Source organism: Lutjanus erythropterus, chromosome 4 (assembly GCF_056507025.1).
Source record: "Lutjanus erythropterus isolate fLutEry1 chromosome 4, fLutEry1.hap2, whole genome shotgun sequence".
Classification (NCBI taxonomy): domain Eukaryota; kingdom Metazoa; phylum Chordata; class Actinopteri; order Lutjaniformes; family Lutjanidae; genus Lutjanus; species Lutjanus erythropterus.
Window position 1 is genome coordinate 44,178,191 of NC_139320.1, and position 17,729 is coordinate 44,195,919.

Below are 17,729 nucleotides of genomic sequence, written 5' to 3' on the forward strand. Positions count from 1 at the left end.
TAATTTCATTATTATGAACTTGCAGAATTAAGTTTACTGGTGTTATATATGATAATTATTTCATTATCATTTACAGCATTTTAACTAGTATTTTAATTAGTATTTAAGTTTCTTTTTCATGTCCCTCTTGTCTAAGAGTTAATTAGTTCCTACCTGTCATTGTTCAGGGGGGACAGGTATGAGTGTGGTACCATGTGTGCATCAGTTTTGTTGACCCTGCTGTGAACCTCAAAGAGTGAAGTTGTGTGTCCTGAGCTGTCAGGTCGTTTTGGTGGAGAATAAGTACATAAAGAGAAGTTGGAGCAGCTTATTATGAAGAAAGGTGCGGCGGTGTTATTTATTCATCTTCGTATTAATTTGTCGAAGCATCAACTAGTTTCCACCCGCCAGGACTTATTGTTCAGCGGCTGGCTGCGGTCTACAGCTGCACTCTGCATTTATTTCAGTTTTACATGGACTTACATGGACATTTACGGACAGTTTCCAGAGTCTCTGCGGTCATTAATGGATGATGTTGAGGACAGAGAGTCTCTCGCTGATGATGACGACGCGTCCAAAGAAAGAGGGTAAGAATCAACAAACACCTTGAACTCTGCATCATGGCGGATTTTTAGATGTTTACTTCTGTCGAGCAGCTACTTTTCGTGACGTGGTGTCAGCTGTGGGGTATCAGAGTAGTTTTAAGAGTATGACACCCGATGCTGGTATCCGTAGTGGTGCAGCCCTAGTTATTATTATTAAATCAGAGAATTTGGACACTCCTTAAAAAATTACTCAAAGCGATTGATCAATTATCAAAAACTGGGCAATTAAAGGAGAAATAAGTAACATATTTACTGTAATAAATCATAAAATGATCATGATGTGCCATCAGAGATTAAGGAAACAGGTTGTTAGTTGTAATACTTGCTTCTCTGACAGCCATGCTAAGCTGTGGCGTGTCCTGTTGAAATTTCTATTTCGGGCTAGAATAACTGTTTTTAATGCCAAATGTTTGTCACATGAGTCAGTGTGTATTTATGAGTTGTAAGAAATGATAAATAATCTTGTAGAAGCCAAAGTTGTTGCTGCATGTGTCCTGCAGAGCTCCTGCAGAGCTCCTGCAGGCTCCTGCAGCCTGCTGAGCTTCTCCTAGTCTGGGGAGGTGTGTGGGAAAGAACTCGCTTCAAACATAGATCGTGTATTAAATATGATTGTAACTTGTGTAATATACAGTCTATGGCTCCAACTCATTGTTTGGAGTGCTGTACTAATTTTAGCATGTGCAATTACTACATATTGTTCCTGTTAACATTTTTCACTATTTTATGGACCAACACTAGTGGTTATAATGATAATACAGTAAATACTATAATCCAATACCTTTGCTGCTTGTGAGTGGTTAGGAGCATTTCTAATGGCCCAAGTCAGTGCATGAGTTCATGAGTTTCATTTGCAGCAGCATCTGTTACCGTGCATGTGAGGTTTTCCCCGATGACCCGCTCCTCATGAGAGATGCTCCGACTTTGCTGTGGCTCTTTGGCAATTTTCCCACTCCCAAAACAAAACTCTTTAAATGATGGTCAACAGCAAAACAGCAGGTATGCATCCATGCTGAAAGTGGTGGTCCCCATTACAGCCTGAAAAGGAGAAAATGGTTGATCGTCCAATTAAAATGTTTTGTCTACTTCAGCCAAGGACGCATACATAAACCTTTTGGGGGTAACATAATTAGAGTCCAGTTTGTGCAGAAGCTGCCTAAACCTCTCATCTTTTACAACTGTAGGTCTGCAGCTGAATGTAAATGCAGCAGTCCCTTTCCTTTGTGTTTGCCCAAAATAAATCCATTATTCTTCCATTTACTGCAGAAATGTGACCGTACTGCGGCGTTATCACCGGTGACAGTAAACGAGGAGATTAGCCATCACCTGGCCACAGCGGCTCAGCTGGGTTCTGGCTCAAAATCTAGCATATTTTTTTTTTGTATTTTTCTAGCTTGCTAATAAGAATGTTGCCAGCTGTGATATTTGCAGAAAAGCTGTTTGCTGCAGCCGTAATACCACAAATTTGATCAAACATAATCACAAGAAAGGGCGCATAAAGCTGTAACCAAACAGTGAGGGGGAGGGAGAAGCCCAAACAGATTTCTGTGATGAATGTTTCTAGATAGGCTGCATAAATATACTTTTTGAGGAGCTACTATAATCACCTATTAGCTTCTTTTGTGTAAACAGTATTATTACAATAGGGACATCAGCAGCTGTAATGCTGGTACAGACAGACAGACAGACAGACAGATAGATTTACTTCAATCTCCACTCTGCCATCAGCAGAGAGTTAAAGTTCTTATCAGTTAAAGCTAATGCTTTTGGTGATATTTGTGCTGGAAATAACTGACATTACATTCAAACCCAAATCACCCAAATTATAAAATCACCCATCAGCTGCAGACCCTAACATTTGTGGCTGATTCAGATTTCCAGTGTCATCATCATCATCATTAGAAACATCCTGTGAGCAAGCCATTTTCTCATTATGTGTGATGTACTGTGAACACATTATACTGGAACTACTTTATTCTAACTGCAGCCAAAGTTGAATGGTTACTAGGAAAAAACCAGTGTACATGTATGTGCACACTCGAAGGCATGTAGTAAATATAATGTGTTGTCTGTGTATGTGGTTATACAGGAGGTGGCTACAAGTAAAATACAGTGCAACATATCTGTTAATTATGACTGAAAACAATGTACAGGTGACACTTTTTAGATACGTAGGTATCTTATAGGACCAGTGTGTAGGATTTAGTGGCATCTAGCAAACACCTTGCTTCTCTCTCCTATTCCAAGCATTCTGGGTCGACATCCCACCAAATGTCGGGGATTTTATTTTCAGGGGATGTATTATTAACACCTTTTTTTTTTTTTTTTTTTACAACAGTTACAGCGGGGTGGCTAGTTTGGAAATGTAGATGTGATGGTTGGAAAGCTCAACAGAGACATCTGTTGTGTGAACGGCAAGAGACAAATAATTTTTTGATGCTGATTGAATTGTGCCATGAAGTACACACATGGTGTTTGTCTATTTCAGAAATAATAAAGTCAAGTCAGTTTCTTTTGTTGGCCTTATGAAATCTGTCATAGGTTTTTTAAATTCTCAATTTAACGATTCTGTGAATATCACAACAACTGCACACTGGTAGAAATAAGGGTTCCAAAAGGGTTCTTAGGTTCTACCTAGAACCATTTGCTTCTAAAACCCTTGGGGAGTGGGGGGTTTGTGGCTAATATTTGTCTCATTAGGGATGAGAAGTATGATCTAGGCTAGACTCACTAATGTAAAATGATAGGCCTCATCAGTCTCTGGCTCTCTTAGGCATTTCCTCTCCCTCCACACTCTGCGGTTCCCTGGGCATTTTATAACCAGATGAGAATCTGTAACTTAAAGTCATATACTGTCACCCACAGAAAATAGTTTTTCTCAGTCTATTTGACTTAAATATATCACAGTCCATCGATGGCTCACTTTTGTAACTACATTTACTTGCCGCCGGTGTCAGTCGTTAGCCATGCGCCATTTAACTTTTAGGACTTTTAGCATTAGTGAACATTATTCTTCCAGTCACACAGAAGACATTAATTTCAGGGTGTTAACTCTGTAACAACTTAATTTTTTTAAATTAACTTTTAGGCTATTACAAATTCATAAAATATCTTAATTTGAATGTAAAACTAAAATAAAGATAATTTGTTTGTGAATCTACAATCCTTAATGTCAACATGAGCATTTCATTTGATTTCACAGCATTTTGACCTGCAGGAAAAGCACAGGTGTTAGTCATTAACTAACATGAGCGAGGGCTCTGTTCTATTCAGGGGTCCCAATAAGTCATGACTGTGTGACAGTGAAGCAGCAGGCACATTACCAGGCCCCCGAAAATGAAGGAGCTAAATGGAATTCAGACATAATTAATGTGATCTTTATTTTTACCTGCGTGTTCCTCCTGGGACATAAAATATTGACAGAAAATATTTTTTTTCTTTTGATGACCAGTGAAAATGTACCAAAAATGCAGCAGAGTTTCTTAAAATCTGTCAAAATGACCTGTTAATTGGCTGTTATATGAAGTCTGAGGCAACTATACAACCACAACCCCACAATTTAGTAATTTACACTTCCCACAATCAAAAATACATATTTTCCTCTGGCCTGTAGCATTATTTATCTGTATAGATTGTTTTGGTGTGAGTTTTTGAGATACAGAAATGTCTGCCTTCTGTTCAATATGATGTGATGAAATGGGACTTTGCTTGTGTTGCTCAAAGCACCAAAAAATACAACAAATACAATTACAAATACAACTAAAAAATTCAACGCCAGTGTCTCTTTCCAGAAGTCACGACCCGGTTTCTCAAGATAATCCACAGAGCTTGTTGTGAGCAGTTTCATGGAGGAAATACTTTCTATTTGCAGTGGAATCTAGCAGAACTACTTTCTTTCTACTATGAATAGAAGACCAGAAATATAGACCTATTATGTTTGAGAGGAGGCACACATCCAGTATCGGTGTTACGGTGGAAGACTTCTTTATTCATAGCCATTACCTGTGTGTGATGTCATTTTCAGGAACTTTTACAAATAAAACACCTGTATACAAAGTGTCGGGAGTTGCATCAGAAAATGTGGACTAAAATATGTTAATTTCATTGAAACATCACATGTATTAATTTAAGCTCCATGTAAAGTGAATAAACTTGATTGGGCAGTGTGCAGAGATCCTCTGCGCCAGAATGGAAAAAGAGAAAATGCTGGCTCTAGAGTTGTTGTCAGAGAAGCCAGTATTTCAACTTATTAACCTAATCTCTAATGACAAATCATGGTCTTTTTATGATTGAGTGCACTGAATATATTACCTACTTCTCCTTTAAAGCTTCTCTTTCCTTGTGTGTTACAGATGACAACAAGTATAAATGGCTTTTCAGATATTTTTTGAGTTATTCCTAAAAAAATATTGGTGGTAAAATATTCTGAAGCAATGTTTAATTCCTACACTAAAGAGTTCTTTACAGAGGTTCAATTAAACTATTTTTTTTGGAATACTAATACTTTTTCATCATTTTACCCAGTTCTATAGCTGTTTCAAATGAAAACTGCCAATAATACTTTGGCTGGTTTTCCCCGAGGCAGTTTTTGTGACATACTTATCATAAATGGCCTCTTGGATATGTGCCACAGGTTAAAAATAAGTCTAAGTAATGTCCCCAATCCTAAACTTATGTTTGACTTTGTATTCATGTGTTGAGGCTGACAATGTCAAGTGGGGTTTGATAATTGCTGGATTTAAAAATGATATATGGTTGATTTTTTTTCATTTTTATTTCAAAGCTTTCAAAACAACAGTTAGTGTCCTCAGTCCCCAAACACTTACTGAGTGTTGTTAAAAGAAAATGTGACCCCCTGTCCCAACCTTTTTTATTTGTAACGTGCTGCAGGCAGCAGGTTCACTATTGTATATTTACAGAAAACAACAAAGTTTATCAGTTTGAACTCTGAATATCTTGTTTTTGTACTGTATTCAGATGAATATAGGTTGGTATGTTTTGCAAATGACTGCATTCTGTTTTTTATTTACGTATGTACTTGGGATTGGGGTTGTAGTGATTGTATCGAAATACATTATTAAAGTAACCCCTCCAGCCCTGTGGAGCAGTAGATAAAGTTCCCAGTGATAGTTTCAAGTATGTTATCAGTAATCTGTGATGGATTCTGTAGAGTATTAATTCTTGGACTTTTACTTTTTCCTAGAGCACAAACTGTTGGAAACAGGTCATATGTTCATTAGTCATGTGGCTGATAAAACATTAAAGAAAAATAGATTATATCTTTGACCCTCCAGGTCCTCTTTTCTCTCCTGCTCTCTGCTGCTTACCTCATATTCCACCGGCATTTCTATTTCTTATCTGATGACTTTTGATTTGTTACTGTGTGTGTTTTTGTGCGTTTATACGTGCGAGTGCGCACGACGTGTGTGTGCCACTTAATTTCCATATTGGTGTGACAAGGATGCTGCTGCAGTGTGTTGGACCAGTTCTAATAAGCGGGGCACAGTGAGTCCTGGATCATAGGCTTTAGCTAATTGTCTCATTGCTGTTCAGGCGTCCAATAAAGTTTAAAAGTGGCAGTGCAAAGTCACTGACCCATGAGTGAACAAAAAGCACGCATAAACACACACATACTGTCAAACATGAGATGGCACAACACATGCCAACACAACACAACATACAGACACGCAAGCCATCCAAACAGGAGGAATGAAGGCTTACAGTTGCACAACAAAAGCACACAACTTGCACACAAATCCATTTTGGAATTAGAAAATGTGGACTGTCAGAGGAGACAGTGACTCTCTAATTAAAATCTAGACTTTAAAGTTTGCTGCTCTACTTTTCTATGCTTATCTATGAAGACTCAGACATCTAAGTAATAGGATATCTAGAAGTTTTTTTAACATTCAAAGTGGCTATCTTATGCTTTTGGGGTTTTTCCCTTTTCTTTAATGTGTTAAATTGCTTTTTTGTGCATGTAAGTCACTAAGACCAAAGTCCATGCCAAAGGGAGTCAATCCTACAGAAAGCCCTGCTCCTGAAGCGCCTGATAGGCCTTGTGTGTAATCCCTTTGTTCTGTTACTTGGTGACATCACTTTGTAGCACATTTGCATAATGTGCAGCTAGTTTGGACAGAAATTTGGAAAGGGCTTGGGGCCTTAAAGAGACAGGAGAAAAAAACTGAGTGGTTTAGACAGAAAAAAATGTGATGTTTATTTTTTTTTTATTATGAAAGCATGTAAACCTTCACTAGTAGAAATCCAAAATAAAAGTATGAGCTTGAAATGAGCCTAATAAGGCCACTTAAAGTAAAATCAACTAGATTTGTGTTATTGGTAAATCTAATTTTGAGATTAAATTTTGTTCAGACAGTTGTGGTCCCTTGAGCATGAATTGTATTGACTTTGCTCATCCCAGATGTTTCCTCATCAGGTTTTTACTTAGGCCTATCCAACAAAATATCTTAATAGCTACTGGGTTTATGCCACTGCTATTGGTGATTCTGTGGCTTTTCCTCTAGCGCCACCAGTAGGTTAAAATTAACAATATCTCAACAGCTATTGGATGGATTGGCATGAAATATGACACAGACATCCATGTCCCCATTAGGATGAACTTTAATAACACTGATGATCCCTTAACTTCCTCTAGCACAGAGGTTTTCAAAGTTGAATGCGGGCCTCCCCAGGGACTCCAGACAGAGCTCCATTCTTGAAGCGGTTCCGTTCAAGAACCTGGGTGCCATGTAGTGAACCAGCATGTGTATGCACTGGTTCTGAGTGGAACCATTATAATCAGGGAGTGTTGCACAATGCACAGCAGCCTGTGGAATATGACACACCCAGTTTGGTTCCCAAGGATTATTTTTATTTTTCCAGTCGGGAACCAACTTTCCAGGTAAATTTTCGGTGAAAATGCTCAGAACAGTTCAAAATTAGGTTGTTGAACCAGAACGATGCTGGTTCTTTGGATGGTGGAGAGTCACTAGCATGGGGTAAGGCTCATTTTGCCCCTCATCAAAGTAGCATCTTCATTTGTCCTGACTGGTATAGAATTCCTGGTATTTTAGTCCCGTCATGTTGTTCAAAATGAACTTTTTTGTGGCCCCAAAAGCATTTGATTGAGTTTTTCTGGAAAGGATAGGCAACCATGTAGAATACATCCAATATCAGTATAGAAACATGACAGAAAAAGAGCATATGATGAGTAAAAATTAATTTGAAAAATACTGAAAACAGCACTACATTTACTGAAAATAGTAAAGTTAGCTCAGTGTCTAATGACTCAACAATGAAAAGTAACAACGTTCCTGTGGGGGCTCGGGGTTAGATGGCAGGCAGTTTGGAGCAGTGATAAACTGAATTGTTTGTGTTAAAACCACAAACTAGCAGAGAAAATAACAAACTGACCTACCAGAGCCAGGTTTTTCTATGCTTTCTATTTCTGTCCTTGCAGACGCACAGGAAGAAACTAATAGGAAACCAACTCAGACAGGCTGTTGGAGATAGATTGTGTTTGTATGAGTCATTTCCAGTCATTTGGCATGCCAAACTGGCTTTCTGATTGAGGAAAACAATGGAATCATTTACGTTCCGCTTGTTAGGCTCATCCCTCCATCCTTTTCTCCGACTTTTCTCCGTAACCGCACAACAGCACCACTCTCATTTTCTTTCTCATTTCCCCTTCTTTCCATTCTTTCCTCTCCTCCCCCGCTACCTCTGTTTCCCCCCCCAATTCTTTTTCTTTTATACCCCTTTTTCTTCCAAATATAACCTGCTGTCTCTACGCCCCCCCCTCCTCTCTCTGTATCCCTGTTATGTGTGAGAGAGCGAGACAGATGAAGCGACTGTATTGACCGGTTGGCATTTCTAAAGTTGACAAATGTCCTGCTGAAATAACATGGAATCACTCAGCCTGTCTCACACATGGTTCCACATTTATTCAGTGTAATACATTTGCCTCTGACAGTACAGCTTCTACACGATAAGTAGCACCCTGAGTGCTCTTTTATGAGATAGATGAACATTGTTACTGTCAAACTCTGTGTATCCTGTGGTATATGGTTATAAATCAAAATGCTATAATCAAAAGTTAGAACTCAGCTGTCATTCTGTGTATATCTAGTCATTATCCCTTTGGTTGCTCACTAGCTCACCATTATAATGACTATCTTTGTATAATATCTTAATATCTTGGATCATTGAAGAATATCTTTTTTTTTTCTGTGTTTTTTTGAGATCCAGCAGTGGTGGGAGAAGTATTTTGATGCTTAAGTAAAACTAATAATACCACAGTGTAAAAGCACTCTTTCAAATTCTAACTGCTTACTATACAGTTGGGTAGTTTAACCAATATTCATCATATTTTACAAAGCAATCATATGATTTGTATGTAAACACTTAAACCCCCTGTACATCCACACAGGTGTTTTCAGTTATGTTGCCTAATTCTCCGCTATGTAGTGTGACGTATGTCTGCTTTACAGAACGGCCATCAGTTTGCTAGTGGTGTCAAATCTGCAGTGTGTGTACAAATCAAATTGTCTTGGTTCTGAAAGTGCACTCAGGTGACCATAGAGGTATACTGCAGATTTGACACTAGAAGCTAAGAGACAGACGGTCCGTAAAGTGGACATATGTGACACTACATTGTCCAAGTGGAGAATCAGAGCTCTCCTCAGTGTTTGCGTTTGATTGAGGCAGGACAACTTCTGTCATTAATATTAGCAGTTTCGAGGGTAGCATGATGCAAAGTCACACATTAGAGTAATTGGATTAGTTTTTTGTTGTAATGAGCAACATAACACGTCTTATAATTCAAGTACTCAGTTATTATCCCTGCCAGGCACAAGATGAAGTGATTAGATTCGGGTGGTCAAGGTCACTGTAAACACAATAAACACATTTTTGGTAATAACTCAAACATTTATACTAATTATGACATAATTACTCACAAATTTCTAATAGGATAATATGATGAACTGATGATGTTTTATATCCAAAAGATCAAAGGTCAACATCACTGTGACATAATATCTGGTCCACCTCACTGAAAAATGACTTAGTCACTGGAATCACACATGTCAATCAGGTCAGTGTGACAATAATAAGTTCTATATTAAATATAATATTTCTTCACTATGTACAGTATATGACACTGGACAGACATACAGCTGTGAGGCAGTAATTCTATTTATGACTGCTCTGTTCTGTTATGACTTCTCACTCTTGTTAACCAACCACTAGGTGGTTAACAACTGCTTCAGTTTGAAATCTTGTCCCAGCTGCAGACAGTGTGTGTGTGAGGGTCATGTTAATGTTGGCAGGACTTTACAAATCTTAGCTGTCTGTGGTGACATTGCAGTAGGTGCTTCACCATCTGTTGCCTGGTGGGGATCTGCATTCTACTAGTTTAGTTATGTTTTCAAGTAAGCAGTGCATTATGGTTATAATTTTGCTGCATTTCCACCACTGCAAGACGTGTCACTGCCTGGACCTGCGGTCTCGGCAGACACTGAAATTGCGGAGCATCTTAAATTGGGTCTCGAGAGGGACGTATTGAACAAATTCTCCATGGTCTAATCTTTCTTCAGGTCAATACTGCGCTTCTTCTCCTGTGTTATAAAAGAGGAGAACACAGAGACCATTGGACGAGTGTAAAGCCTGTGCACTTTGTGTTTAGGTGCATCTAAAATGTGGTGCAGAAGAAATTTAAAGTTAAAAAAAATGCATAAGTCCAAACATAGGTTCCTCAAAATTATACTTGAGTTCAGTACTTGAGTAAAAATACAAGGCTGCATTCCAAATGCTAAAGAATGATTATATCTTTTATTTTAAATCCATGTTAAATTGAGATTATTTGAACTCAGAAACAGCGCTGAGCTGACAGAAGGTCAAATTAAAAATATTAAAAACTGGGATTTGTTATCACAGATTAAATTTCAATCAGATGAAGCTTCTCTCGTCCAACCATTAGAGATGTTGATCTTAGTAAAATATGCTTTTGGATTTATTTGAGCAATGTCTGTGGTCAGTTAATATTTCTAAGATTAATTTCTGATTCACCCAAAATGAGCGTAAAATTAGTACAAATGGAAACATATCCTGAAGTCAAGCAGAGAAACAAGACATAGCTGCCTCAGATGGGGATGTGACATGGCGGGTTGGTTTGGATAGAGAGTGACATCTAGTGGTGACAAAGGGACACTGTTATATTGTGTTGTAAAGCAGATAGTAGTTCACACATTAACATCAAATCCTCATGTGCAAAGTGCAGGTTTATGAGGTTCAGTCGTGGTTGGTTGTTTCAGGACCTGATATTTGCTAAATTATGAGATATATGCCCTTGGTACTGTGCCCCCCGTCAATTTTATAAATTGGGTCATTCAGACAAAAATCCACTACATTTAGTTTCTTTCCATCTACCACATGGCAATAAACATTACAAACGTGCACACAGACCTTTTTTTGTAAAGCCAGAGGACTGCTAAATTGGTTTAAATGAGTGTTTCATACTTTATTTGATGTACTAATATTGCTCTCCCATATCAAAGCATAATACATTTTCAAACATCTGACCTGACCTTAAACATACAATACATCTTTGTCTGGCGTAGAATAAACTTGATCTTTCACACCCCCTGCCATGTATAAAGAGCTCTCTGTTTCTACTTGATGGTGAATAATTCTCCAATCTCTCTGTTGGCTGGGCTTTTGGATTTCAGTCTCAACTCGTTAGCTTGTTTGGCCCCGAGAACCACGATTTACAAATCCTTCTTGCACCAAATTGGCTCTCGGGCCAAGACAGCTACGTCACCCAGAATCCCTAGTGGTGGCCATTACTCAAAACTATTCATACAAGCCATAGACTCTGAGCAGAATGGGAAAATGATTTCAACATTGCTGAGAGGGAACAGCTGCAGCGCTCTGCTGTTGGACGATGACAGATTTCCTTTTCCACTCTTCCTCTCACTCACTCTCTCCTCTCTATTTTTGTCTGTTTTCTTTCGCTTCTTCTTTTTCTTCATTTTCTCTGTCTCGTTGTCATTATTGTAGCCTAGCTGCTGCTTTTTCTCACTCACTTCTTATTATAAATCCCTTTCTCCTCTTTCTCGCCACAACCATGCACACACGCACACCCCCACACCAACGTATACACACAATTACACACAAGGGAACTCAGCTTTGGAAATACATTCCCAGGAATATTAGTCCAAGGAATTTTAATAGGACCCTTTCACATTTCAGCTTTGTAAAAAAACACACACTAACATGCTGTTCGCTAACAGAGTGGAACAAAATGTGTGCGTTACTGTGTGCATTTGTGTGTGTGTGCGTTTTTTTCAGGATTGTGTCGAAATGTCACCCGCAAGAGTGGATATCCAAAGGTTACACTGTGAAAAAAACACACACAGGAATTTAGTGGAGTCAACTAATCCTTAAACTTAACACTGATACACGTTTCATTCATTCAAATTAATTAAACTTAAAATTTCTAGTATCTATTTTCAGAACACTTCAGAACTTAGTAATATGAGTTCTTGTGACTTAAAACAATGAGTTGAATGAACAGTGCTGCGCATTGAATGCTGGGTTCAGTCAACTCATTAAATTAAGTTTTTACAGAAACATGAGAGGCGTGCTTCCCAGCATGCATAGTTTGAAAGGTAAAACGCTTTCTTTTTTTTTAGTTTGAAGAAAACATATACGATGAATAAACCATAATGTATTGAACATTCCCTACCCATTACACTTAAATTTTAACGTTGAGATTAAATAAAAATCCCTTTTTAACCCTTTTACATCACATCCCTAGTTATACTGTGCAGCTATTTAATAATATGTGCCAAGAAAAATCTTTACATTCTTGTAAAACAGAATATGAACTACCAATTTCAACCAGTTAATGTGACATCCACCTCTTTCAGCAGTGCAAAGCTGATTCATTAGCCAGTTCACCTTGTTCTGGCTAGAATTTATTCACTTGGGAAAAAGTGTGTGAGGGATTTTACAGTGACCCGCTTGAGCAGCTAATGTTAGCTATATGGAGCGTACAACGAGCTGGGAGCCAGGTTTGTGCAAAACCACAATTTTATAACTTGTACAAAAACAACTTAATGACTTTATTCACTAATTTGGATTAAATTGGGTCATGTTTTGTGGAGAAAATGCTTTCTGGTTTTCCTCCAGTGACTGACTGCTCAGCTTCAACTCTCTAAGCTGCTGTCAGCCGGGAACAGAACGGGGCTCAGGAGCCAGACCGAGACTGAACACAGAGCTCACAGACATCAGAGACAGACGGGGGACACAGTACCAAGGGCATTTAGTTTCCCAATATTTTCCTGATCATCCTGATAGCTCTACATGTTGTTAAAGTAACTAATGCTAAGTTAGCTGACTAAGCCCGCAGGTACCAGGAGCCAAACTCAGCAAGATACACACACTCCTATCATCAAACTTCCATTGTTGTCTGAGGTTGTTTTTGGTCCCGGTCTCGCTGTATTCACTGGAAGTTTCCAGTCCAGGAAGAGTCAACTAAATTAATGAACCGCTGTGCTGTAGCTGTGTTTCTGGGATGGGGTTGCATTAACATTCAGCTCTATTGGCTACTGCGAAAAGTCCCTCCCTATACTCTGAAACAAATAGTAACTCTGATTTGTGTTTCATGACCACAGTGCCATTGATATAGTGTTGAGTGTTTTGTATACTATCAAGTTTATTTGGCTAGAAAATTGTATTTGATGGCTTGTTGGTTCAACTTCATATCTTGAGCTTACTGAGCATGTTTTCTTACGTCCAACTGAATTAATATCAAGTTTGTTTGACTAGAAAAGGGTTATTTGTTTTAACTCATTACAGAATCACCTCAACTATTTTTTTCAAATTCAGTCAACTTAAAATTTTAAAGCAGTCTGGAAAAAAAATATTTTTACAGTAGGCTGTCACTTGTAAGAATTCAAGTTAGCAGTATAATTTTTTTTGTTATTTTTAAAGTTGGAAAATCAGCATTTAGGGTGAGCTGTTAGCTGTTAAAGATTTCTATGTGTGACAAGTTACTGAATCTCTGAAGAAGCACAGAAACGTGGAAACTGCTGCCTGAGGAGAAGCCTGTCGATAAATTGACCTGTGGCACTCAGCGAAAAATGCGAACTTGGAGTTTGTAACAGCCTTAAAAGAATAACTACAGTGTGTTGCACGCTTTGACACACACTTTTACATCCACATACACACTCCTCTATACAGAAACCACCATTTAGGGTAAGAATTTCAGCATTGAACTGATTTAACTCCTCCTCTTTCAGCCCGTGTTTGTGTGAATGTGCATGTCAGTTTGTGAACATGCTTGCTTGTGTATGGACTGTGTGTGTTAGTACACTGGAGCCACATCTGGAAACAATAGAGCAGTAGATGCTGTCACTTTCCCTTTACCTCAGGCTTTTGAGTGAATTCTTAAACAAACACTCAATTCACTCACAGTAAATTACAGGAAGGCAATCTGAGCTGCAGACTTAGATATTTGGACTCTCTTTCTTTCTCTCTCTTTTGCCGACACACACACACACACACACACACACTAGAGCATGCTCGGCATTAATCAGTTTCTCCCAATGCAATTTTACCCCTGCGCGGGTAAATTACAGCCTAGCGTGCATTAAGTGTAATTGTAAAACCAAATTACAACAAATTTTGAAGTGAGAGGAGGTGTGTGTTTCTGTAGCGTACTGTTAGTGAGCATCTGTGTGTGTGTGTGTGTGTGTGTGTGTGTGTGTGTGTGTGTTGGGGAGGTTGGAAGTTCATAGCTGATGAGATGTGATTGACGGTACAGTGCTGTTTACACAGTGTAATCACTGTGTTTCCACTGTGGATTCAAAACAAATTAAGTGGTCATGGAGCATTTCTTATCCTAACCCAAAGTAACCATTAAAAAGAAACTTAAAAAGAGATCTAAACAGAGTCGCTGCTGTATGGATGTGTAGAGTTAATGGGGTTAAACGGCTGCGAACAAACGTTCAGGGGTGTTAGTGCTTCATGAAGCAGCAACACTTCATTTGTCTCATCAGACAAGAGGTGGCAGCATTGTTCAACCCATTAATGGAACAAAAGCGAGATGCCGTGCAAAGGATTTGTAGTTACTCTTCACTCAATAGTGGCTTTTAGAAGGCATGGAAATGTCTGTACATGACACACTGAAGCCTCCTCTTTAATGCATGATTAATGATAATCTGAACCTATGACACTGTCAAGATGATATTTTTATTTAAGGCTAAAATGATTATCATTTAATCAGACTGGCATCTATTTTGCTAATTGGCCATTTCACAGACAAATGTGAGAACTTGCTGCTTTTCTTTGTCTAAGGTGAGAATGGAATAATATATTTATAGAATATCTGTGGGGTTTGAAACATTCAGACAAAACACAACATTCATAGATCTTACATTGGGCATTTTTCAGTATTTTCTGACATTGTATAGACCAAAAGATTAATCAGTTTATTGTGAAAGAATCGTCAGATTAATCTATAATGAAAAATAATAATAATTTGCAGAAAACACACACCTCCACTTAGGTTGTGGTTCTCAAACTTTTAATGTCAGGGACTCGAACCTGACACAGATTAGACCACTAATGCCCATTTAATAAGATTTTGTCTCATGATCCCCAGTCTGCTAATATATTTTTTTAAACTTTTATTTTACCTGGAAGACTTTTCCAAGAGAGACCTGGTCACAGTATCAGCTGTATCATGCTGCTCTTTTGCCCCACCCCAGTGGCTCCCTGTTGCTTTTTTCTTTTATTATCATTGTAGGCTTTAAGTGATTCTTACAATATTTACAACAATATTTTGTGTCATATGGCACTTCTCAAAATTTTGCCAGTGGCTTTTTACTTTTTTTTTTTTTTGGTAAAAAACGTCTCTTTTGAGAGTAAAGTTTGCAGACCCCTCCCCTGATCCTAACCATCTTACCTACTTGTCTAATCCTAACCTGAACCACTACCCCCAAAATCAGCTTTTTCCCAGTTGGAGTTACACCTTTTGTCCCCAGTTAGGCAAACTGTGTCCCTGATAGTACGCTATGCCAAAACACACACACACACACACACACACACACACACACACACACACACACACACACACACACACACACACACATATACACACACACACATATGTATATATATAAAACACACAAGTAAAATTACATCAACATATTGGAAACCAAAAAGTTTTTATTCATCATCTTCTTCTGATACAAAAGTGTTTTAAATAACAAACAAGTTTTAAAATTTGTCACTTTTTACAAGGATAAATTAGCAGTTTCTTTATAATACATTGATGACATCATCAAGACAACAAGTTTTTTTACACAAAGGAACAGTCTCGACCTTAAAGGCTATGATCAGCGTTGGTGAACCGACTCCAACATTGATTCATATCTGGGCTGGCTTCTCAAAAAGCATTTACAAATCTGTGTCACCAGTGGTTCTCAATCTTCATTAGGCCGTGGCACACGCTCACCATGTTTCGAGGCAAAACTATTCAGTGATTGTTTGGAAATGTCACCTGAAGCTCAGTGTGGTCATACGAGAGCAGAAGGCCAAGACAGTTTAAGAGGGGAAACTGCATTAGCTCAGAGGGGAGGTGGTCAGAGGTTAATTTAATTCACTTTAACTCAATGTAATGTTTGTTTGACTTTGGAAATTTAATAAGTGTGCCAAGGTATGCTGGTTTGAGAAACGCTGGTTTTTCAGGGTTCTGTTTCAGCAGAACCTCCAGAAGTATTGTCGAATGCAATAAGGGTGCTGTTACATTTAACATATTTTTGGGGGAAAGGCAGCCCACACTGTAAAAATGATTTTCTGTCCCAAAACATTTAGTTAAAAATACCTGTGACAGGCTGTGTGAGGCACTATGGTTTCAAATGACACACAGGGAGGGCAAAGCCCCAAATTATTTCACCCCTAACACATTTACCAAATTTTCTTCACTCTACTTAAATGTAGAAGGCGTAATGTGACACACACCTCAGCTTTTATACATTCAAAGACTCACTGAAATGCAAGAGCTTTGCTAGATAGATTGTCAGGCAAATACAGCGGTTGCACAATTTGGTGAATGCAGTATTAACGTGATGGACCAGGAATAACTTATTGTAATTAAAACTTATAGCACATCCTATTAGCAATTATTGAGAGAGATTAAAACGGTGTTATCAACAAAATGCACCGGTGGAGACGATGAACAGAAGCCTCGTCTCTATTGTCCATGAAATCCTGAAATGCAGAGTACAATCATCTTTTCCAGGGACGACTTGATTGTCTGGGAAATGAGCCATGATGCAGTAGACGAGGTTAAAGAGAAACAGGCTGGCAGTGAGCCAATGAGAGGATCAGACACACAGACAGACATTCAGATATGCAGGCTGGACAGACACGGCAATTAATAGTGCCAGTTTAATTGTGCTTCTGTGATGGCTTCATTGAACTGAAGAGATTCAAGAACACAGCACACAGAGGTGCGTGCAAAGGAGACACAGTTAGGCAGATATGGTCTCTTATTAGTGGTGTAACTTGTTCGTATACAAACTGGTGAATGAGAATGAGTGAGAACTGATTCTTATGTGAGTTTACCTGCATATATGTGCATGTGTGTGCTTTGTTATTGCAAAATGTGTCTTTTGGCAAGTGATTGTCCTAATAACCTCTAATTCCTAAACCTGCCTCGAGCACGATGTTTGGAAAAGAGGGCAGAGGGAATAATTTCATTTCCTGGATTTCATGGTAACTCGAGAGCATATACAGTACAGGGTTTCCAAGAAGACTGCACACATAATTGGAAGTTAGCTGAGCTTCTCATAGATCGTTGAGGTAAAACACACAGGCCTACATTTCCCAGATGCCTCACCGCTTCCACATGAGTGGGGTCAGCGAAAGTATAGATATATATACACAGATGCCACGTTGGATTGTACGCCATATTGGTGCCATATTACAGCTCAACACTGGCCTGTAAACACATATAAATTAACTCGGAAACTATGTTTTGCACTAAACGTTTCCATTTTTCAAATGATTTTAATGATTCATTTTTATACTCTCTTGGTCGATGTTTGAAAAACCAAAACTTTTTTTCATACCTAATAA